This window comes from Mustelus asterias, chromosome 17, assembly GCF_964213995.1.
Source record: "Mustelus asterias chromosome 17, sMusAst1.hap1.1, whole genome shotgun sequence".
NCBI classification, from domain to species: Eukaryota; Metazoa; Chordata; class Chondrichthyes; order Carcharhiniformes; family Triakidae; genus Mustelus; species Mustelus asterias.
In genome coordinates this window covers 43,234,552-43,260,068 of record NC_135817.1, presented here as the reverse complement: position 1 = coordinate 43,260,068, position 25,517 = coordinate 43,234,552, and the positions used below count along the sequence as shown (strand labels likewise).

The 25,517-nt window shown below is 47.4% G+C and overlaps 1 long non-coding RNA gene across 1 annotated transcript; it reads left to right on the top strand.

The window, feature by feature from the left end:
• The first annotated feature begins 294 nt into the window (after window positions 1-294).
• On the top strand, window positions 295-24,624 carry LOC144506428 (uncharacterized). Its single transcript, XR_013499903.1, has 3 exons — window positions 295-359; window positions 4,932-5,215; window positions 24,595-24,624. It is a non-coding gene; the product is annotated as an uncharacterized LOC144506428 (long non-coding RNA).
• The last annotated feature ends 893 nt before the right edge of the window (window positions 24,625-25,517 follow it).

Sequence of the window (25,517 nt, the reverse complement as noted above, 5' to 3'; positions counted from 1 at the left end):
AAGCAGCGCTTCAAAAACTCGGGAATCCAAATATACCTGTTGGACTTTAACCTGGTGTGTGAGGCTTCTTACGTGCTCACCCCAGTCCAACGCCGGCATCGCCACATCAATATCCAAGGAGGATGAAGGGATTATGGGAACAGAGTTAATACAATTAGAATTATTGGTTTACCTGAAAAATAAATGCCAACAGAAAATGGTGGGTCCAACATTTTGTTTTGATTATGTAGCTTTCATTTGTTCTCAGGTATTTCACTCTGAAGAAGAGGTTAACCTGTCTTTTTTGCTATTTACAGATGCTGACTGACCTGCTATGTAACTTGTGCTTTGTCCATTTTTGTTTACAGTAAAATAAAAAGGTAGGAACGCTGCCAAAGTTATTAATTGTGTCATGCTGTAAACTAAACCACATAAGCTAAGTAGCCTCTTTCTTTGCCACCTTTTCCAATTTTTATAATTAATGTGGTTTTTGAAACATGACCGGGATAAAGTTTGTAGTGATGTATTCTGCATAAATTCATATTTTAGTTAAATTTGCGGCTGCAGCAAGACATTGTAGGTACAATACTGTTATGTTTGTGAACTGCATTCCATTTCCAAAATATAATTGTCCCATTAACAACTCGTGATTACATAACCAAATACTCAAAATGTGTTAATAGGCTATTTATAAAAGGTGCAAATAACTTGATGTACAATTTCCACTAGCACATGGTTGTGGCAGTAACACTTTTTCTAATGTGATGTCTGAACTGTCAAGTTTCAACAGTTTCTTTCCTCCAAACATTATACTACATATTGTAGCTTACTCTACTTAAAGGAACACTCCAAATACTCCAAAACAATACGATGTAAAGATTTCAACTCTTTATTGGCTATCCTATTTAAAGGACAAGGCCACAGGCACCTTTTAATTTGAGTCCTTCAGACTGAGGTTAATTTAAAAGGAACTGTGCTGTTTTGGCTGCCCGTATCAGAAAATTATAAATGCAGTCAGGAGATAAGTTATTTATTGATAATTTTTAACATCTGTTTTAACCAGAATAGGCAATATAAATATGTATATTGAAGAAAACCATTTGTTTGTATAGTCACTAGGGTTGCCACCTTTTCAGTCTTACTTCTGTTGTGGGCAAAGTATTGGAAAGGATTATAGGAGATAGGATTTATAATCACCTAGAAAGGAATAATTTGATTAGGGATAGTCAGCACGGTTTTGTGAAGGGTAGGTCGTGCCTCACAAACCTTATTGAGTTCTTTGAGAAGGTGACCAAAGAGGTGGATGAGGGTAAAGCGGCTGATGTGGTGTATATGGATTTCAGCAAAGCGTTTGATAAGGTTCCCCATGGTAAGCTTTTGCAGAAAAGGGGGTGTGGGGGGGGAGTGGGGGTGGGGGTGGTGGGGGTGGGGTGGTGGGGGGGGTGGGGTGGGGGTGGGGGGGTGGGGGTGGGGTGGGTGGGAGGGGGTGGGGGTGGGGTGGGTGGGGGTGGGGTGGGTGGGGGTGGGGTGGGGGGGTGGGGGGGTGTGGGGGGGGGTGGGGGTGTGGGGGGGGTGGGGGGGGTGGGGGTGTGGGGGGGTGTGGGGGTGTGGGGGGGGTGTGGGGGGTGGGGGTGTGGGGGGGGGGGTGGGGGGTGGGGGGGGGATCGGGGGGGTGGGATCTATGAGGGGGGGGTTGCTGTTGTTCACAGAGTCCGACTTCGGCCTCTCAGGACGAACCCGGGTCACAGTGCTGACCTCAGCCTCAGATCTTAGCACTAACCCTGGGTCCTAATGGTGGCAGCAGAAACCACTGTTGCAGGTGGGGTATGGGCTGGAAACTCTCTGAAGTGGCAGTGCTGCAGCCTCTGGACTCGAGCCCTCCTCCTCCCTCTGGGTTCCTGTGGGCCCCCGGGTCACACCATGGGACGGCGGTGCTTCTACTGTGAGCTCTAGAAGCTCCGGCATCACCTGGCTCTGCCAGTCCTGGAGGACCACGTGCATTCTTGCCATAGTGGTCAAGTCCTCTGCGATGGCCCTCTGAGTCAGGGCACCTGTCAATGGCAGCAGAAAGTGCCCTCTGAGACTGGGCCACACTCTGCAGCCCTTCAGCCATGACCCTCCGTGACTGGGCCACGTTCTCAAAGGCTGCTGCCATAGCCTGATATGTCTCAGCGCTGTCCCACTGTGTCTCCTGCAAGCTCTGCAGCCCCTCAGCTGTGACCCTCTGTGAGTAGGCCACGTTCTCAAGGGCTGCAGCCATAGCCCGCTGTGTCTCAGCGCTGTCCCGCCTGGTCTCCTGCAAGCTTTCGAACCTCTCAGCCATGGGCTGCAGAATCTCGAGAAGCCTGTTGAGGCCCTCAGCTGTGGCCTGCTGTGACTCGGCCATGGCCCTCTGGGACTCCACCATGGCCTGCTGTGACTCAGCTATCGCTTGGACCCTGCCACTTATGGTGAGGATTTCCTGCCCCAGGCTTTCCACCACGGATGCCACCCTTGCAGTATTGGCCTGGGAACCATGCAAGACAGGCAATGGCTGGTCCGCCTGAAGGCTTTGGGACTCCTCCCAACAGCCTCACATTTGGTCCAGTGTGATCGTCAGCCCCTCCTGCATTCCCTGGCTCTGTTGCTGCATCTCCAAATGCTGAGAGAGAAGTGATTGCATGTAGCCTGGGGCCAGCTCAGTCCTCACCTCCAACAGGCCAGAGGTCTCGGTCATTCCCTCCTCTACCCGATGACATCAGCACATGTGTCATACGCACCAGAGAGTGACCCAGATGCCTCATCACTAACTTGACCCACCGATGTGAGAATTTCTGTGATGGTGAATTGCGAGGTGGAAGCTTACGCAAAACTGGTGCCGGCCTCGGATGTCTCATCATCAGCTTCCTCTGAGGAGACTTCCGAACTGTCAGGGGCAGGATGGGTGGGAGCAACACTGAGAGCCACGATGCTAGATGGCCGAGGCGCATTGGGGCCCCTTCCTGCAACACAGGATACAAGATTAAGTGCAAGAGAGGGAGAGGAATCTGGGCTGCATGCAAGAGATTCCTTCAACAAATGGAAGATTGGTAGGTGCTCACTTCAATGCTGCAGCCCGACCATGCTGTCACTAATAGTCTGCATCCCCTCCTCTTCCGCAAGCTCAAGTGCCTGCTCCTCAAAGAGGGTGAGGACCCAGATCTCAGGCATACCACCCCCTGTCTTTGCCCCCTCCTGGCAATTCTGGGCATTCTTCTCCTGTGGGGACAGAAAGAGTCATGTAAAATCTGATGGCATGAGTCCTGCAGCGTTTCAAGGGGTGGCCTTCAGAAGGCAAGAGTGGGAGAAGGGAGGTGCTTGGAGTCAGGTGCTGAAGGTGAGGGGATCTGGTGGTCATTTAGGGGGAAGATGCTAGATGAGGTTAAGCACTCACCCTTGATGCCCAGATTAGGTATTCAGTTTTCTGCAGCACTGTTTCTCCTGGCCAGTGCTCTGGCACTAACGTATGCTGTCACTGCCTCTCAGGCTGCATTTCCATCCCTTCCTCTGGGACAGCATCCTGCTGGGGAGAAGAGGGTATCCCGCCTTACCCCCACCACTTCCAGCAACCTGGCCAGATCAGCATCCAGAAAATGGGGAGTTGTCTTTCTGGAGGCCAATTTTTCCTGCACTGCCTGTCCATCCTTGGGGTTTTTATGGAGCTGTCCCTTGTTAGGGCAGATCAGCTTTGGTGAGTCACATGCCTGTTGGAGCATTCCAGCGAGTTTAATGCAGTTTGCCTTGTTATCATGGAGGGAAGCCAAGTCAGGGCACGCAGGTGTGCTGGAGGGGGTTGGGGGGAGGAATTTGTGCCTCTGTAATGATTGGAGCAGAGGAGAGAAAGGGTCATGTCAGTCAGCCATCAGAGCCGGGGTTCGGGGGGGGGGGGGGGTGGGGTGGTGATGAGGGGGCCACATGCAACGGTGTCCGAGGGGGTGGTTGAGGGTGGTAAGGGGGTGAGTAATGTTGGGGGGGTGGTCTCCGATGTCTGTGTGGGGGAGGGGGCAACTGTATCTAGCCCGGGCTGGGAGGTGGGGGTTCTGCCAGGAGAGCTGCTTTTTTCTTTCCTTTTGCTGTGCATGTGCAGTTTGTGACTCCAATCTGAGCTGCTGGCTAACTGGTGAATTAAGCCCCACCCACTGCCTCTAATGGCTAGAAATGGCCCAGCCCACTTTATCAAAGATTGAGGTCAACGGACCTTTGCATGGTCCAACCCCTGCCTGCTTCAATTCTCTTGGTTTCAAACCATGTATGGCCTCTAACATCTTTGGACTTGAGATGCTACCCTAACCTGAATCACATGATGGGGCAGGTACTGATTCATCCATCCTGCTGTTACTCAATGGGATCAAAGGTCCGGGTGCCATATTTAAATGCAACCCAAACAGACTCTTATTTCTTAGAAGGCAGCTCGGTGCAGGAAAATTCAGCTCTGCTGAAGATAAAAAGCTGCTTCCAGATTCAGAAATGACTCCCTTGAGGCCCTCATCCATGGGGTTTGCCAACACCAGGATGTCCTCAACCCGAGGGAAGGCTCCAGGAGGCCAACCAGCTTCACCTCACAGGTCTGGGAAGTGGTTGCAAGGCAGGTCAGCTCATTGAGCACCCATCCAAGACATGCTACCCAATGCATGAATGATCTTATGCACTCTGCCTGGGTAAGTCAACCTTCAGTTCACAATCTCACATTCTCATAATAACATCATGCACTCAAAGGGTTACACTGCTCAGGAATCTCACATAACATTAGCAGGGACGTGTTCAGCACTATTTGTCTCATCATGAACACCTCATCTATCAAGATTAGTCTCTCAGAGCAAGCCAGTATGGATGGACCCTTCATGAGTTGATCATATCCTGATAATCACAGTGTGTGACATGCAATTTTGTATTCTGCCTGTTTATGACCTAAGATTATCTTTTCTCTTTTCCAGGCACCTGCAGACACAGACAACCATAAGCCTCAGCCTCCTGGGCCACTGCAGATGATGCACCAGATGAAGACCCATCACTGCATTCACCTGCACTCTCTACCAGCACAGAGGCACACACTCCGGTGTGTCACAGACCTGGATTTGGCTCGAGGTCACATTCTGGGAAACACCTCAGTGACATCCCCTGCAGCAGTTAGAAGCAGTGACAGCCCAAGTCTCTGACGCTCAGAGGACTGCTGGACATCTGGCTCCCGCTGAGTCTGAGTCAGATGAGACTCTACAAGGTGGCTATCTCTAACACGCTGGTAATGATTTGATTTGATTTATTATTGTCACATGTATTAGTACACAGTGAAAAGCATTGTTTCTTGCGCACTATACAGACAAAGCATACCGTACATAGGGAAGGAGGGAGTGCAGAATGTAGTGTTACAATCATAGTTAGGATGTAGAGAAAGTCAACTTAATGCGAGTTAAGTCCGTTCAAAAGTCTGATGGCAGCAGGGAAGAAGCTGTTTTTGAGTTGGTTGGTACGTGACTTCAGACGTTTGTATCTTTTCCCTGACGGAAGAAGGTGGAAGCGAGTACGTCCACACAAATGGTAGAAAATCAGGTAGAGATGTGAGAGGCAGTCACCAGAATGGAGCGAAGGATAGAGGATCGCTATAAGCATTGGTGGGATCCATCAGTGGCTAGGTGGCAAGGCCTCCCTCCAGGAGCCTCATCAGACAGAGGCACTTGAGCATTCACATGGAGGAGGACTAGCAGCTGGATACCAGGTGATGCTGAGAGTGACTAGCTGATTCCAATCCTTCTGCCTGTGATCCCATTACCTCCAGTTGTGCAGGCCATGGAAAGTGCAACTACCCCACAGCACAACGCCCAAAGCAGGTAGGACCCTCCAGGTTTCGGTCCTCTGGAGGATACCCGCCAAAGTCATAGACAACAGGGCATAGCAGCTGGCAGGCTGCCTCTATCACTGCCACGGATGTAGAGGATGAAACAAGACATACCAATTGGGTTATAATTGATTTATTTATTATTGTCACATGTAATGCGATACAGTGAAAAGTTATGTTTCTTGCTCGCTGTTACAGACAAAACGTTACAAATTGCCTTACAAATTTGGTGGAGTTTTTTGAGGAAGTGACAAAAACGGTTGATGAAGGAAGGGCTGTGGATGTCATCTATATGGATTTCAGTAAGGCATTTGACAAAGTCCCACATGGCAGGTTGGTTAAGAAGGTTAAGGCTCATGGGATACAAGGAGAAGTGGCTAGATGGGTGGAGAACTGGCTTGGCCATAGGAGACAGAGGGTAGTGGTCGAAGGGTCTTTTTCCGGCTGGAGGTCTGTGACCAGTGGTGTTCCGCAGGGCTCTGTACTGGGACCTCTGCTATTTGTGATATATATAAATGATTTGGAAGAAGGTGTAACTGGTGTAATCAGCAAGTTTGCGGATGACATGAAGATGGCTGGACTTGCGGATAGCGAAGAGCATTGTCGGGCAATACAGCAGGATATAGATAGGCTGGAAAATTGGGCGGAGAGGTGGCAGATGGAGTTTAATCCGGATAAATGCGAAGTGATGCAATAATGGAAGAAATAATGTAGGGAGGAGTTATACAATAAATGGCAGAGTCATCAGGAGTATAGAAACACAGAGGGACCTAGGTGTGCAAGTCCACAAATCCTTGAAGGTGGCAACACAGGTGGAGAAGGTGGTGAAGAAGGCATATGGTATGCTTGCCTTTATAGGACGAGGTATAGAGTATAAAAGCTGGAGTCTGATGATGCAGCTGTGTAGAACGCTGGTTAGGCCACATTTGGAGTACTGCGTCCAGTTCTGGTCGCCGCACTACCAGAAGGATGTGGAGGCGTTAGAGAGAGTGCAGAGAAGGTTTACCAGGATGTTGCCTGGTATGGAGGGTCTTAGCTATGAGGAGAGATTGGGTAAACTGGGGTTGTTCCCCCTGGAAAGACGGAGAATGAGGCGAGATCTAATAGAGGTGTACAAGATTATGAAGGGGATAGATAGGGTGAATGGTGGGAAGCTTTTTCCCAGATCAGAAGTGACGTTCACGAGGGGTCACGGGCTCAAGGTGAGAGGGGCGAAGTATAACTCAGATATTAGAGGGATGTTTTTTACACAGAGGGTGGTGGGGGCCTGGAATGCGCTGCCAAGTAGGGTGGTGGAGGCAGGCATGCTGACATCGTTTAAGACTTACCTGGATAGTCACATGAGCAGCCTGGGAATGGAGGGATACAAACGATTGGTCTAGTTGGACCAAGCAGCGGCACAGGCTTGGAGGGCCAAAGGGCCTGTTTCCTGTGCTGTACTGTTCTTTGTTCTTTGTTCTAAAACATACCATTCATTGAGTACATAGTGAAAAGGGAAAGGATTGGGTGCAGAATATAGTGTTGCAGTTACCGCTGCGGTGAAGAGAAGGATCAGCTTAATGTGTGATAGGACTATTCAAAAGTCTGATGGCAGCAGGGAAGAAGCGGCAAAACAGACCATGATTATGCAGGAGACTCTCTGTGAGCGTACTGCAAAATCCTACCTGAACGATCCATTGGAAGCAAATTTTCAGGATGCCAATGGTGTGTTCGATGATGGATCATGTTGAGCTGTGCAGCGTGTGCATGGCTCCTCTGAGGACAACGCAGGGGTGTCTTGAACCATCCTTTGAGCAGGTTCTTCTTTATCCCCAAGCAGCCAGCCCTGTATTCACTGAGGCCCTTCGAATGTGTGAGGCACCTGAGGGTGACTCAGGATCTGTGAGTCATGAGAACTCCCAGGGTACCTGGCACAAATTTGAAGATGTATATCTGGTGATCCCAAACCAGTTGAATGTTCAGGGAGTGGAACCCAAGCCTATTAATTAACATCAGGGGCTGCTGCCATTGAGCTCTCAAAGTGACATTTGCGCAGTCAATTACAACTGTACCCTAGGGAAGCCTGATATAAGACCATAAGACATGGGAGCAGAATTAGACCACTTGGCCCATCGAGTCAGCACCGCCATACAATCATGGCTGATAGTTTTCTTATCCCCTTTCTCCTGCCTTTTCCCCATAACCCCTGATCCCCTTATTAATCAAGAACCTATCTATCCCTGTCTTAAAGACACTCAATGATCTGGCCTCCACAGCCTTCTGTGGCAAAGAGTTCCACAGATTCATCACTCTTTGGCTGAAGAAATTCCTCCTCATCTCTGTTTTAAAGGTCGTCCATTTAGCCTGAGGTTGTGCCCTCTGGTTCTAGTTTTTCCTACTAGTGGAAACATCCTCTCCACATCCACTTTATCCAGGCCTCACAGTATCCTGTAAGTTTCAGTAAGATCCCCCATCATCCTTCTAAACTCCAATGTGTACAGACCCAGAGTCCTCAACCATTCCTCATACGACAAGCTCTTCATTCCAGGGATCATTCTTGTGAACCTCCTTCCTTAGATACGGGGCCCAAAACTGCTCACAGTACTACAAATGGGGTCTGACCAGAGCCTTATGCAACCTCAGAAGTACATCTCTGCTCTTGTATTCTAGCCCTCTTGACATGAATGCTAACATTGCATTTACCTTCCTAACTGTCGACTGAATCTGCACATTAACCTGAAGAGAATCTTGAACAAGGACTCCCAAGTACCTTTGTGCTTCTGATTTCCTAAGTATTTCCCCATTTAGAAAATAGTCTATGCCTCCAACCCTCCTTCCAAAGTGCATAACCTCACACTTTTCCACATTGTATTCCATATACCACTTCTTTGCCCACTCTCCCAGTCTGTCCAAGTCCTTCTGCAGTGCCCCTGCTTCCTCAATACTACCTGCCCCTCTACATATCTTTGTATCATCTGCAAATTTAGCAACAGTGCCTTTAGTTCCTTCTTCAAAATCATTAATGTACATTGTGAAAACTTGTGGTCCCAGCATCGACCCCTGAGGCACACCACTAGTCATTCTGAAAAAGACCCCTTAATCCCCACTCTCTGCCTTCTGCCAGTCAGCCAATCCTCTATCTATGCCAGGTTCTTACCCTTAACACCATGGGCTCTTAACTTATTTAACAGTCTCCTATGCGGCACCTTGTCAAAGGCCTTCTGGAAATCTAAATAAATCACATCCACTGGTTCTCCTTTATCTAACTTCCTTGTTACCTCCTCAAAGAACTCTAACAGATTTGTCAGACATGACGTCCCCTTGACGGAGCCCTGCTGACTCAGACCTATTTTACCATGCACTTCCAAGTACTCCGCGATTTCATCTTTAATAATGGACTCTAAAATCTTGCCAATGACTGAAGTCAGGTGAACCAGCCTATAATTTCCTGTCTGCTGCTTCTCTCCCTTCTTAAACAGCGGTGTTACATTAGCTACTTTCCAGTCCGCTGGGACCCTCCAGTGATTCCTGAAAGATCACCACCAATTCCTCCACAATTTCCTCAGCTATCTCTTTTAGAACCCTGGGGTGTAGTCCATCCGGACCAGGTGATTTATCCACCTTCAGACCTTTCAGTTCCCCGAGAACCTTCTCCTTAGCGATGGCCACTACACTCAACTGTGCCCTTGATTCTCCTGGAGCTCTGGCATCCCACTGGTGTCTTCCACCATGAGGACTGATGCAAAGTAACTATTCAGTTCCTTTGCCATTTCTTTGTTTCCTATTATTACTTCTCCAGCCTCATTTTTCAGTGGTCCAATGTCTATTTTCCCCCTCTCTTACCTCTTATATATTGAAAAAAACACTTCCCATCTTCTTTTATATTACTAGCTAGCTTATACTCATATTTCATCTTCTCCCCCAACACTCTTATTGCTTTTTTAGTTATCCTCTGCTTGCTTTTAAAGGCTTCCCAATCCCCTGACTTCCCACTAATCCTTGCCACTTTGTATGCTTTTCTTTTTACTTTTATGCTGTCCTTGACTTCCCTCATCAGCCATGGATGCCTCATCCTCCCCTTAGCATGTTTCCTCCTCCTTGGGATGAATTTCTGTTGTACCTCCCGAATAACCCCAAAAACTCCGACCATTGCTGTTCCACTGTCTTCCTTGTTAGGGTCCCTTTCCAATCAACTCTGGCCAGCTCTTCCCTCATGTCTTTGTAGTTACCTTTATTTAATTGTAATACCGTTAGATCTGATTCCTGCTTCTCCCCCTCAAACTGCAGGGTAAATTCTATCATATTGTGGTCACTGCTCCCTAAGGGTTCCTTCACCTTAAGTTCCCTCATTAAGTCTGCCTCATTGCACATCACGGAATTATATAGTTGCAAACCCCAAAGCCTAGCAGCCAGGCTAGCTTCATTGAGTGTGAACCCTACTGTAGAAGGCATCTGTCAACTCCTCAATATATTTATGTGTTGAGGACAGTAAGATGCTACATTGGTCACCTGTGGATCTTTCAACAATCTGCTGCAAAACAACTGGCCACAGCGGTAACCTTCAAGGGCACTGGCAGGGAATACCCTCCCAGTCCATCAACTATGAGATCCTTCCACAGAATGTAGCAGATATGATTCGCCACATCCCGTGACAAGCGTAGACATGTGCAGCTTTGTCTCTGATTTGGTATACTGATTAAGCTCACTTGCACTTCAGCAATGACTGGATGCCCTTTGGCCCGTTATCCATGCCAACTGGAGAAAGTACATAAGAGGCTTCCATTGATAATCTGGCAAAAATGCAGAAACTGTGCTCCCTTAACAGTTGCTTGTATTTCCCATTTTCACATTACTCCGTGTTAATGCTCAGGTGGAACAACTGTATTGTGAAACTAATGACTCCTGCAGTCTCTCATTAAAGTTCACCAAACAGCAGTGGTTCCAATTTCCAATTGCACCTCTCAAGGAAGTCTTCCTCTTTTCTTTCAGCACTGACTTTATTTCAGTGTTGTGACTCTAAGCAGTTTGAGGGAACCCCTGAGAGTCCAGCTGTGGGTTCTCCCTTACTGTATCAGACCTCTCTTGTGCAGGTTCTTTTCCAATTTTGACTTTAAACTGTGCAGTTGGTGCTGTGTTTCTATTTTGAGACCAGCTTTAATCCTTCACCTATCTGTGTTCAGTTACCCCAATCCTGGAACCTTGCAATGTGCAGGTCGACCTCCCTCCGGTAATTCTTCAGCTTCCCCCAGTCACCCTGGAATCCTTTGTCATTGTGGTGGACATTCCAACCCTCCCCCTGAACCCATCAACTGTTGATATCCCCATTCCTCATATGGACCTTACCCCTCCTGATCTTGAGGCTCTGTGCATGGTCACATGCAAAGGTGTACACCCCACTTTATTAGTTCCCCATCTTTTCAGACTGCAGATGCCTCCCTAACCATGGTCATTCCACCTGTAGCCCAATACCAAGTCAGACAACCCCATCACCATTGTAAGGTACACTGGACTGTGCCTTATCCTAATTGAGCACACAGGCCTTGCCCATCCTTGGTCTATGATATGCCTGCCAATCATAGCCCTATAGCAAGGCCTGCAAAGCCCCAGGATTGTCTTTAATCTCTCACCTTAAATTGAGGTGCGCAATGCCCCAGGATTGCCTTTAAACACTCACTTTGACCTCTTTGTTCCAAACCAGCACAATGACTGTCTTTCAATGAGTTTTCCCATTCCTTCATGACTGATCACAACACAGTCTTTCTTCTCCTCCCTCCTCCATGAATTTCTCTACAACCCTGTCCCTCATGTGCAAGCCTTTCCCCTCCACACTTCCAAGAGTCTCTGTGCATCCATCCCTCTTGTGCCACACGGACCCAACATCCCACGCCCTCTTCCTATTCCACAAACTGCATCATTCTTCACATTAATACAGTTTAATTACCATCCAAACTCTTCTGTGTCTGTTCTAGTCTTCCATGTTGTGCTCCAGCTGCCCCTCCCTCACCCCACCCTCAGCCTGCCATTGTCTGCCTTCACCTCCAATCCCATTATACCCCATGTACCTAATGTCTTTGACATCCCTCGCCACTGCCAACCTACCACACCCCTCAGCCCCACTCTCATTGTCGGTCGCAATGGTGGTCAATTTCAGAGTGCAGCCCTGCTTGAGACCCACAGCACACACTTGAGTGCTGTCTTCCCAGGGTTATGGAAGCATCCACTGTGGGCAGCCTAGCTCAATACTTGAGGCTCCCACCATGCATGGCTCAGCTCAATGCCTGAGGCAACCACCATGAACAGCCCAGCTCAACACTTGAGACACTCACCATGAACAGCCCAGATCAACATCCAAAGCACTCTTCCTGAACAGAACAACCCTAAACCCCCATCAATGTGACATATCACTGGCATTGCTGAGAAACCAGAACAGCGCTGTTGCAGGTAGACTTTGAATGATGCACTCATCTCAAAGTCACAAATGAAGTAAGGGAGAACAGCTGCAGGCCATCCTGTATCCTCGACTTGTATAATTTCCTGCTGGTGTGTCATGTAATTGGGAGGGTGAACATTATTCCAGCAAGTTACATTATTAATAAGTATTCATGACATGGTAATGTATGCAAATTGTGTTCCTGCCATGGATCAGCGGGAAACCCAGCCCAACATCAGACCACCATGAAAGTGATAAGAGGAAAATTTCCAACTGATTTCCAGTCAGCAAGACTCCCACCTTTTGCCTCTCTCTGAATGTTCTGCTCCTGCTGCTGGCAGCACTGGAGATTTCCACTCCATGTCTCTTCTGCAGCTATGAGGATATATTACACAATTTAGGGTTTGTTATAAATGTTTACCTTTAAAGTAGTTAGTTAGTGGGCGCAACTAGGATCAAAGGCAGTCAACAGGACCACAGACTTATGTAATTATGCAACATAATTGCTTATGGTTTTAGTTGAATCCACTTAGTTGATTGAAGTTTCTAACAGTAAATGGTAGAGTATCACAAACTATAAATGACTTTTGCTTAGTAATTTATGTTTGTAAGCTATTTTACTAACATTTTTCTGAAGAATGTGCTACTTTGTAAACTAAATCAGAGGAAAACTGCCAATGTAATCCTTTTCTCTTCACTTTTTGTTGTTTTAAGTTCTTCTGTCTTTCTACTTGATTCTTATTTATTTTTTAATCAGCTGTTTAATCTCATGTGGTGTTGCTTGCAGACACCAGAAGTTTACGTCTCTTCCTGTAACTGTGATTCGTTGTTTCTCAAGCTTTAATTTTTTTTTCCTTCACCACTAATCTGTCTTTCTTTTCCCCTCTTCTCTACTATCGCCACCGCCCCCCCCCCCCCCCCCCCCCCCCCCCACCCACACCCACACCCCCTCCACCTCTGCAGTATGCCTCTCATACATTTTGGGCTAAAAAAAATGTTTGTTTCTGTTTCTGGGCATGAGGTGTCGCAATTTGTGATCTGCCTGTGTTCAGTCTCATTGAGGCCGGCTTCATGTCTTCTCTTTCTGTGGTCCTGTAGAATCTGTGGACCATGTCTAAATTAATTGTCTTAGGCTGCATTCCTTCTTTAGTTACTTAAAAGATATTTTATTGCTGTCTTGTTTGCAGTTCAGTCCCATGCTCTTGCTCAATGGGCAGCTGGTGCGAAGGGGGGGCGGGAAGGAGGAGGATCTCCTCTTGAACCTGCTCCTAGGCCTGGTCAAACTCGTCCAGGCAGCGGGCGATCGAGGGGGTCCTTCTACTGCAGCTACATTCATGGCCAGGTGTCCCTGGAGAGGGAGCATGTGGTATCCATGGGCACCATCAAGCATGTGGTGTCCACGGGCACCATCAAGCACCTTCCATGCTTGTTGGGCACGGCTGGGAGTGGAGTGCCTTATCGACCCTTTCAACCACATTTTGGTTTAATATTTTAAATTTTATTTATGCTTTGTTTTTTTTCCGGCAATGCCCCCTTTATGGGACTGCCCTCCTTGTTTTGACCCTCAGTTTGTTTAACTTAGTTTAATCAAAAGAATTGCAGCTTGCAAACTTTGTACTCCCCCCTCACTCTCATTATTATGACCCATGCTGCTGGCTGGCTGAACATTCAAGAGGGGGCCTAGCATTGCGTGAGGTTAGTACGTGTTGTAGCTAACCTTCAGCTCTTAAGAGCTGCCTGGCCTTTCTTAAAGGGGAACTGCATTTATAGGAAGGAAGCTGCGACTGACTGTCTGAAATAAGAATTAGCAGCAAATGGAAGTGACAAGAATGGAGTGGCAAAACAGTGAAGGGAGAAGGTTCCCAAGTTCACAGATGCAGCGCTGAGGACCATATTGACAGAGATCAAAAAGAAGGGAAAATCCATGTTTCCACAGGGGAGGTGTGGAGGGCAGGACACCCACACGGAACGCATCCTGAAGAAAAGGAAACAGGTGGTCATAAAATAAACTCCCAGAGGCTGGTTCCGAGGACCAGACAGCTGTGTCACAAGGAATTCAGTGACCTGATGTGTGTGCTCAAGGTCATTAAATGAATTCTCAAAGTACATTGTATATAAAGGGAATCTGGTGAAGGGGCCCTGGCCTCTGAGGAGCTATTTCAGAGACTTTTCACAGGAACACAGATGCTGACTTAAAATGGGTGTCAAATGTTGCACCAGTATAGCCACGTTCTATTACATGGAGTCGAAGAGTCTATGAAGGATGTGACAGACAATTGCCAGAATTCTACTGCCCCACCCACCATGGAATTGGAGCAGGTGAGGGCAGGATAATGGAAATGTCCATTGATCTCGGGTGGGAATTTTCGGTCTTGCTCGAGCAAGGCCATAAAATCCTGCTCAGTGACCTCCCTGGACGTGTGAGAAGTTCCTTTTCAATCTCATCCAAATGGAAGGATGAACCATTCGGGAGTTAATTGCTGGAGCATAAAAAATTAATCATCACAGCTGTCACAATGGCTAAGAGGAGCTGTGTTAAACACGAGTTGATCAACTTCCTTTTAGAATATGTTTGTTGTTGTTCATCCATCGTCGTCGATGAGGACCTCGACACCATTAGTCATTATGAGGCTGGATGCGGTGTATCCGAAGATGACTGATCAGGCCAATTCGGGCACGGAATGTCCTGGCACATATTGGGCAAACTTGTGTAGGCGCTGTAGTTGTTGCGCTGGTGGCTCTGGACTTGCGCAGCTCGCGCTTAAGTTGTGCTTCAGCATTGCACCTTGCTTCATAAGCTTGACAGCCCTTGTGGATGAGGCAGCTCCAGGTAGGGCGGTTTTGTGCCAGCGTTTCCCAGGTGGTTATGTCTATGTCAATTGACTTCAGGGAGGCCTTGAATGTGTTTTTGTAACATTTCTTCTGCCCTCCATGCGAGCGTCTTCCAGCAGAGAGTTCCCAAAAAGGAGCTGCTTGGGTATGCGCTCGTCCGGCATACGGATGACATGACCTGCCCACCGGGTCTGTGCTCTCATCCGCAGTGTGTAAACTGATGGTAGACTTGCTCTAGAGAGAACTTCAGTGTCTGGTACTTTGCCTTGCCGTCTGATGCGTAATATTTTGCGAAGACAAGTCATGTGAAAATGATTGAGCTGTCTTGCATGCCTTCGATACACAGTCCACGTTTCACAGGCATACAGGAGGGTAGTGAGTACCACGGCGCTGTAGACCCCCAGTTTTGTTGCTGGGCTGATTCCTCGACGTTTCCATACAGTGGAACGCTGTCAACCGAAAGCAGAACTTGCCTTTGCTATTCTGCAGTTAACTTGTGTATCAATAGTCACTGCTCGGGAGAGGGTACTGCCAAGATAAGTGAACTGGTCCACTGCCTGTAGTTTCTGCCTTTTGATTGTGATTATGGGTTCTGTGTACGGTGCATGAGGAGCAGGCTGGTGCATGACTTCGGTCTTTTTAATGTTGATGGTGAGTCCAAAGTTGTCACAAGCCGTGGAAAATTTGTCTATACCGACTTGCATCTCTGGCTCTGAGCCAGTATACAGGGCGCAGTCATCAGCAAAGAGGACGTCTCTCAGAACAGTCTCCTTCACTTTGGTAATACCTTGAAGTCTCCTCAGGCTGAAGAGCTTCCCATCCACTCTGTACTTCAGGCTGATTCCAGCAACACTGTCCTGGAAGGCATCATTCAGCATGGCAGTAAACATCATGCTGAACAGTGTGGCTGCGAGCACACAGCCCTGTGACACCATTGGTGACTGGGAATGTCTCAAAGGATTCTCCGCCATCCAGCACTCTGGCCATCATGCCATCATGGAACTGGCATACCAACTGGGGTGTATGGGATGTCAGGGAGGGGTAGTACCACTGGTGGGGGAACAAGTCACGTCCTTTTTAGGGCAGTTCATCCACCTTTGGTCCCCGCCTGGCACTCAGCTCTCACCTCTGGCTCCCCGTAGCTGTTTGCATGCGACAGCGGCCACACCCCGGGCAACAGCTTCGACAAGCCGGCTAATCAGGTGAGGGTAGCCGATGGGCCTCGACCCTCGGTGAGATTGGGAGATGTCTATCCCAGCATATGAAGACAGACTCCGGCGGATCAAGCGGACGAGACCAATAGAAGGTCCAACGGTCAAGAAGGCGGTCTCTGCAAACGTCGTGGAACGCGAAGAGCAGGACAAGACACAGTAGACGTCCTGGTCACCCACTGCGCCTAGTCCCATCTCCAGCAGTCTCGACTCTTGTCTTGCCACTGGTTCCAGATGGGAATTGGGAAGAGAGAGTGAGGCTGACGGTGCGCAACTCTCCCTCACTTTAATCCAAATCACGCGCTAGTCTCGACACCATCATCATCATTATCATCACCGTCCTGTTCAACCTTTGAAGTCCTGTGGCGATGGGCGAGTGACGAAGCAGCAGATGTGGATACACTGGGAGCTGTAGTCACGGACCTGCACACAGGTGGCTCAGGTCTAATGGTCATTTTCCGCTGACCGAAGCAGCAGTGAAACTCGGCGTCTACCTGGGTGAATGAGCAGCCCTCTTCAGGAATGCACTGCTCATCTCCATAGAATGAGGAAGGGGCTAGAAAAGGTGCCCTAAACATTCCCTGCTTCACTACACCCTGGCCAGTTTACCGCGGCTGGCGGGGATCGCATCTTGCGGTCGAACAAACAAAATAAAACACAAGATGACACCGCTCACCATTGGCACTTGGAACGTGCGCACGCTTTTGAACAGCCCTACAGCAGATAGACCAGAGAGAAGAACAGCCTTAGTTGCTAGAGAGCTTGCAAGATACAACATTGACATTGCAGCCCTGAGTGAAACTTGTCTTGCCAACGTAGGTCAGCTGACTGAAACTGGAGGTGGATTCACTTTTTTCTGGAGCGGTCGCAGCAGCGATGAGCGTCGTGATGCTGGAGTTGGATTCTAAATTGGATTTAGAATATACAATTGACCTGTTGGGAGGACATGTGACACAGCCTTTTGTGTGGGTCCTTGATTTTGGGATTTAGCAGAGATATTCTAGCTGCTGGAGAGAGCGGCTATCCTTTGGTCTCGCTTTCCCTTTACAATATTCCATCTAAGCTTTGAACCCTGGCAATACAACATCCTTTAAAAATGTTAAACGTCAGGCACAGCCAAGTGGGGAATAGTAGAAGAGAAGAGTCATTGCACCCCTCCCCACCTGATCGTAGCAGAATGTAGAGAAGTCTAACCCTGTATCACGCAGAGATGGCTTTCCACCATGGAAGTAATGGCCAACTCCAAGACTGCACTTGCCATGATCCAAGTCTGATGGCAGCTATCTTAGCTTTCACAGTAGCAAAGATAGAAGCCATGCAAAGGGCAAAACTTTCCTATTTTATGGCAGAGTGCCACAGTGGAGGGAAAAATAGTGTGGAAACTGCCGCCTCTGGCTCTGATCGTGTCTTTCTCTGCTGTGTCATTTAGCTGATGGCTGAAGAAAATTTATTGAGCCCTCCGTCAGTAACATTGTTTGGGTGCCTCAATGCAAATAATTAAATATGGAACACCCCCATAGCACCCCCATCCCTCTAAACAGTCCCTCGGAACTTCCCCAGACACCTGGGTATTACAAAAGGGCAGTGCCCAGGCATGAACCATTCCCCTCTGAGTGATACACTCACCTGAACTTCTCTGGCAGCTTCTGCTCACCAGCTGCACACCTTGGGAGACCTGTTATAATTCAGGTTGGTGCGTCGTCATGCTGATGTGAATGTATAATTAAATGAAAATATATTGTGATGGGGATCCTGACATTTAACATCAAGATTCCCATTATATCACTGGTGAAGGAGTGGGGACAATCACATCACACCTTTACAGGAGCATGAAATGCAATTTGGGTCTCCTGCCCGATTTTCCAGTCCAGTCGCCGATCCTGCCAGATGCAAACAGGACTGGAAAATCCCCCTAATGTCTTAGTGCTGCAGTGGTAATTCAGGTGGAGATCATGAGATCCATGATTGCTCCAGTGCAGGTTCAGATTGATACCACCACAACTGCAAATCTCACTGCCCAAAGTGGCATGCAGCCTTTCTCAGCAGCAAAATCAATTACTAGTATTTCTGAGGCACTCCCTGGGCAAGTGGCAGTGGCACTTTTGAGCATAAACCTGCTGTCCTCTCTCAGCATGACTGTCTTCATGCTCCCTCAATTGCCACTCTGTCAGTGCTGTTGCCAGCTATTTAAATACAGTCCCTAATATCAGTTTCTTATCAAACAATCAGCTTACCACTTTTCTGTGACATACTCTTGAATTCTTTTCAAACTCAGCTGCTGTCTGAATAGTGGCTGTGCCTTGCATGTTTGTGTACACATGATGGACCAAATGGCCTCCTTTTGCACTGTAGGTATTCCATGATTCTAATCAAACCTGCTTTTCCAAGTGGAGATTAATTCTCTCCTTCGGAATTTTCTCCAATAGTTTCCCTACCATTGATGTGAGATTCACTAGCCTATAATGCCCTGGTTGATCTCTACCACCCTTCTTGAAAAGTGGAACCGCATTAGCCATCCTCCAGTCCTCTGACACTTCTCCTGTGGTCAGAAGGAAATTAAAAACTTGAGCCAGAGCCCTTGCAATTTCCTGCCTTGGCTCCCACAGCAGCCTGGGATGCAATTCATCCAGACCTGGGAATTTGTCCATTTTTAAGCTCATCAAAGTCTCCAATAATTCCTCACTCTCCATGTCAAACTGCTTAAGGTCCTCACAGTCCCTTTTTCCGAATTCTGTACCTATGTCCTCTTTCTCCTGAGTGAAGACCAATGAGAAGTATTCATTTAACACCCTTCCAATGTCCTGCAGCTTCACACACAGAGTGCACCCTTGGTCTCTAATGGGCCCAACTCTTTCCCCGGTTAACCACTTCCCCTTAATATTTTTATAGGATATCTTAGGATTTTCCTAATCTTGATCGCAAATCCTTTTTCATGCCCCCGTTTTGCTCTTCTATTGCTTTCTTAAGTTCCCTCTTGCATTTCCCTCTAGGGCTGCAGTTGAATTGCTCCCTTTTGACTTGCGAAAAGCCTTTCTCTTCTTCCTTATCCAGTCCTGAATTGTTCTACACATCCAGGGTTCTCTGATTTTATTGCTGTTACATTTCCCTCTGTGGGGAGCATTTTGGACCTGCACTCTCCCCATTTCCTTTTTGAATGCCCCTCCACTGCTCTGCTTTCCCGCAAAGAACTGTTCCCAGTCAACTTTGGCCGGATCCTGCCTTGTTTTAATAAAATCAGCCTTCCCCAATCCAGAACTGTCTTTTGCAGGCCATTGTTTTCCTTCGTAACAAACTTGAATTGTACCGTGTTGTGATTGCTGTCACTAGAATGCTCCCCATTGCCACATTGAACACTTAGAACATAGAAACATAGAAAAACTACAGCACAAAACAGGCCTTCGGCCCCACAAGTTGTGCCGAACATATCCCTACCTTTTAGGCCTACCTATAACCCTCCATCCTATTAAGTCCCACGTACTCATCCAGGAGTCTCTTAAAAGACCCTATTGAGTTTGCCTCCACCACCACTGACCGGCAGCCGATTCCATTCGCCCACCACCCTCTGTGTGAAAAACTTCCCCCTAACATTTCCCCTGTACCTACCCCCCAGCACCTTAAACCTGTGTCCTCTCATAGCAGCCATTTCCACCCTGGGAAAAAGCCTCTGAGAGTCCACCCGATCTATGCCTCTCAACACCTTATATACCTCTATTAGGTCTCCTCTCATCCTATGTCTCTCCAAGGAGAAAAGACCGAGCTCCCTCAGCCTATCTCTGGCTTCGTTCCCCAGAACCAGATCCATCACTGCTCTATCCCTTGTTTGGCCTTCTGCATATTGATACAAAAATCTCCCCTGAGTACATTTCAAGAAATCCACCCCCCCCAGACTCTTTACATTATGACTATCCCAATTTATGTTGGGGAAGTTCAAATCCCCTTGATTATGATTACCCAATTATTATTCTTACACATGTCAGTGAATTGTCTACATATGTGCTCCTCTATTTCCCATTCATTAATTGGGGGCCGACCAATATGTGGCTGCCTCTTTTATATTCCTAAGTTCTACACACAAAGCCTTGTTTGAAGACCCTTCCAAGATATCATCTCTCCTTATTGCAGTAATTACCTCCTTAATTAGTAGTGCAACATCTCTTTCCTTTGTACACCCTCCTCTGTCTCACCTAATAGAGGCAGTGAAATGGTTAGCACTGCTGCCTCACAGCACTAGGGACCCAGGTTCAATTCTGGCCTCAGGTCACTGTCTGTGAGGAGTTTGCACATTCTCCCCCCTGTCTGCGTGGGTTTCCTCCGGGTGCTCCAGTTTCCTCTCACAGTCCAAAAATGTGCAGGTTAGGTTGATTGGCCATGCTAATTTGACCCTAGTGCCAGGGGATTAGTAGGGTAAATATGTGGGGTTACGGAAATAGGGCCTGGATGGGATTGTGGTCGATGTAGACTTGGTGGGCCGAATGGCCACCTTCTGCATTGTAGGGATTTTATATTTCTATGATTCTAACATAAAGATCCCATACCTGGAATGTTGAGTTGCCAGTCCTGCCCTTCCTTCAACCATGTCAGCACGGTTTTGTGAAGGGTAGGTCGTGCCTCACAAACCTTATTGAGTTCTTTGAGAAGGTGACCAAAGAGGTGGATGAGGGTAAAGCAGTTGATGTGGTGTATATGGATTTCAGCAAAGCGTTTGATAAGGTTCCCCATGGTAAGCTTTTGCAGAAAATACGGACACATGGGGTTGAGGGTGATTTAGTGGTTTGGATCAGGAATTGGCTAGCTGTAAGAAAACAGAGGGTGGTGGTTGATGGGAAATATTCATCCTGGAGTTCAGTTACTAGTGGTGTACCGCAAGGATCTGTTTTGGGGCCACTGCTGTTTGTCATTTTTATTAATGACTTGGATGAGGCGTGGAAGGATGGATTAGTAAATTTGCGGATGACACTAAAGTCGGTGGAGTTGTAGACAGTGCGGAGAGAAGTGGCAGGTTACAGCGGGACATAGATAAGCTGCAGAGCTGGGCTGAGAGGTGGCAAATGGAGTTTAATGCGGAAAAGTGTGAGGTGATTCACTTTGGAAGGAGTAACAGGAATACAGAGTACTGGGCTAATGGTAAGAGACTTGGTAGTGTGGATGAACAGAGGGATCTGGGTGTCCATGTGCATAGATCCCTGAAATTTGGCACCCAGGTTGATAGGGTTGTGTTAGCTTTTATTGGTAGAGGGATTGAGTTTCGGAGCCAGGAGGTCATGCTGCAACTGTACAAAACTCAGGTGCGGCCGCATTTGGAGTATTGCGTACAGTTCTGGTCGCCGTATTATAGGAAAGATGTGGAAGTGTTGGAAAGGGTGCAGAGGAGATTTACCAGGATGTTGCCTGGTATGGTGGGAAAATCGTATGAGGAACGGCTGAGGGGCTTGAGGTTGTTTTCGTTAGAGAGAAGAAGGTTAAGAGGTGACTTAATAGAGGCATACAAGATGATCAGAGGATTAGATAGGGTGGATAGTGAGAGCCTTTTTCCTCGGATGGTGTTGGCTAGCACGAGGAGACATAGCTTTAAATTGAGGGGTGAGAGATATAGGACAGATGTTAGAGGTAGGTTTTTTACTCAGAGAGTAGTAAGGGCGTGGAATGCCCTGCCTGCAGCAGTGGTGGACTCATCAACGTTGAGAGCGTTCAAGTGGTTATTGGATAAACATATGGATGATATTGGAATAGTGTAGATTAGAGGGGCTTTAGATTGGTACCACTGTTCGGCGCAACATCGAGGGCCGAAGGGCCTGTACTGCGCTGTAATGTTCTATGTTCTATGTTTCTGTGATAGCAACAATATCACAATTCTATGTGTTTGTCCATGCTCTTAACTCTTGAGTCTTACCCATTACTGGCATTAAAGTAAAGACCACCCAACCTTGCCTTACTCTCTTGACACTCAACATAGCTGAACTCTGACTTGCTTCCTTTGCATGATGTGACTCTACTAATGCTCTGTAGCCCCTTCCACTGCCAAACCAATTTAAACCCCTCCCAACAGCACTAGCAAACTTACCAGCAAGGATGTTGGCCCCAATGTGGTTCAGGTGCAGACCGTCCCATTTGCACATGCCCATCTTCCTCAGAAAGAGTCCCAGTGGTGCAGGAATCTAAAACCCTCTCCTCTGCACCAACTCTTGAGCCACGCATTCATATGCCTTATTTTCCTATTTCTACAGCACATGAACCAGGAGTATTCCAGAGATTACCACCTCAGAGGTCCTGCTTTTTAATCTGCTGCCTAGCTCCCTGAATTCTTGATGCAAGATCTCATTCTTCACTTTACCTATATTATTGATACCAACATGTACCTCAACCTCTATCTCATTACCCTCCCCTTTCAGAATTCCCTGCAGCTGTTCAATGTATCCCTGGCCCTGGCACCAGGGAGGCAACACACCATCCTGGAGTCACGTCTTCAGCCACAGAAACACCTGTCTGCTCCCCTGACTAGTGAATCCCCTATTGTTATTCCTTTCTTTTTCCTCCCTGCTATTTAAACACAGCCCCTAAGATCAGTTTTTTTACCAACTGTTATGAAGGGGAGGGTAATCTTTTCTCTGAGAACTAACACTCAACCACTCAAAGATAAGTACCTCCCTTTCATAATCTTTTAAAAAGGTGAGAAATGGTACAATCTGCCTCCAGCATTTTTTAGTAGTTAAATCAAAAATAACTTCATGAGACTCTCTCTTTACCAGAAACAAGTAACACTTTATTTTCTAAACAAGAGTAAACAGGTTAACTAAATATTAACAAACTGAATAAAATACTTTTCGAATGGAATGCTGTTTAGAAAATTACAATTCCCACTTATTAACAAATGTAAAAAAATACAATTTTTATAATCACTCAGATTTGTCATCTTCCCGGAATCTTTCTTCTGTGCTTCTGTTCTCGTGTCCTTCTGAGATGAAGTGAGGCTTTCTTTGAAAGACATGTGGCTTTTACACTGGCTGTGAGTTGTCCGTCCGTGTCTCTCTGTCTAGCTGTTAGCTGTGGCAGGCTGCTGGCAGGCGGTCTTCTGGCTTCTGGCAGTTTTCTGGAGCTGGGAGCGGTTTTATACCCACTATGACATATCAAAAACCCCACAATAGGATTGGTTTACAAGTTATCAAAACCTCACATTCAAATTTGATAGGCTTCTATTATTCAAATGCTTATTTTAAATTGATTGGTTAAATTTGAAGACAACTTGTTGCCTTGGCAGCATTTACTGCCTGGCCTAGTGTTTCACTCGATGCTCGCTTTGTACTGCACACCTGCATTTTTCATTTTTTTTGAACAAAACCACCTTTTAAAACAGACAATTTTACAACTCTTTCACAAGTTTTTAATTTTACAAACACTAACTTCACAACACAAACAATCAGATTATCACTTCCCTGTAACATCACTCTTGGGTTATTTTCAAACTCAGTGTACTGTCTGAACAGTGACTGTTCCTCGCAGGTATGGTTCTTTCCTCTGTCCGAAGGTGAGTGAAGGCTTCGAACCTCGCATTCTCTTATAATTCTGTTCTGGTGAAGTGTATCCCGTGCAAGTCTGGTGCTCTCCACTGCCCGAAGGTGAATGAAGGCCTCAAACCTTGCGCTCTCTTATATTGTTGTCCTGGTGAAGCATGTCCCTTGCAGGTCATGTGCTCTCCACTGACCGACCATAAGGGCACCATGGCTGCTGAAAAGATAGCGGATATTTGCTGATAAATGTCAGGGGGCACCATGGTGGCACAGTGGTTAGTACTGCTGCTTCACAGCGCCAGAAACCCAGGTTAATTCTAGCCTTGGGTCAACGTCTGCGTGAAGTTTGCACATTCTCCCTTGGGTTTCTTCTGGGCACTTCGGTTTCCTCCCACAGTCCAAAGATGTGCAGGTTAGGTGAATTGGCCATGCTAAATTACCCCTTAGTGCCAAGGGGACTAGTAGAGTAAATACATGGGGTTACGGGATAGGGCCTAAGTGGGATTGTTGTCAATGCAGGCTCAATGGGCCAAATGTTGATGTTATAACTGGACAGTAAGATCCCAAGAATGGTACCTTGGCTCAAAAGATCATAACTTTTACTGTATTTTATAAGAAATGGAGGAACAGAGTCACAAGACTGTTAATTGGTTTTAACAACAAGAAAACAAAATTTCTTCGACATGAAAAAATATATTATAATACAATGCTCCTTTGCTTCCCTTTAGCTTTATTTTGTAGGAATAATGTTGTTGAATGCTGAGCTGCAGTCAATAAATGTCTGACATATGTGTCTTTATTATCCAGGTGTTCCAGGGTTGAGTGTAGGGCCGGGAGATGGTGTCTGCTGTGGACCCGTTGCTGTGATCGGAGAACTGTAGTGGATCCAGGCAGCCTGGGTCTTGTAGGCACCTGTCGATCGAGGCCATCCATGCAGCTGAGCAGCACTCCGAGCCCCCAGAGCACATCTGAAGATGAAGGGGCTCAAGAAGAACCATCTACACAGGCACAGAGGCATATACTTCAGTGCGGTGTAGCTCTAGATTATACCAAGAGTCACTTTCTGGAGAATTACTTACACATATGTCCCTGCAGCAGTCAGATGTAGGGATGCCCCGGGTTCCGACACCAGGAGAGCTGCTGGAGATTAGCCATCTGCTCAGTCCCTCTCATGATGAGTCTCTGGAAACAGCTGCCTGGAGATACAATGGCAGACAGCAGAACATCAGGCAAGTGTTCAAAAGTCACTCAGTAGACTAGAGAGAATGATGGAGGAGTCCTTACACATTCTGTCTGGTGTTGTGGTTCCAATAAGCGAGTGCCTCAAGGCCACCATGGGAAGATTGGGGCCCACCATGGAGACCTTGGTCCAGCATTAACACTTGACCCTGCACTCCATGGCCACACACATGATCAGGATGTAGGCGACATGGGGACGAGCCACTTTGACTTCCTTCCCAGCTGCCACATCTCCTGCAGGCGTCAGGCTGAAGCCCTCTGTCACCCACAGGGAGAAGGAACATCAGCCAGACACAGGGCCTCCACTCAGGACACTCCAAGGGTGTATAAACCCTCAGCATCCCGTCTGCCTATGTCTGCACCCATTCCAGCAGTGCAGGCTGCCGAGGGTGCTTCAGCCTGTGTGCAGGAAACTCTTATAAAGCTGGGGCCCTCCAGACCTCGGGCCACCAGAGGACATCTGCCAAGTTCATTACAGACATCAGAATGTA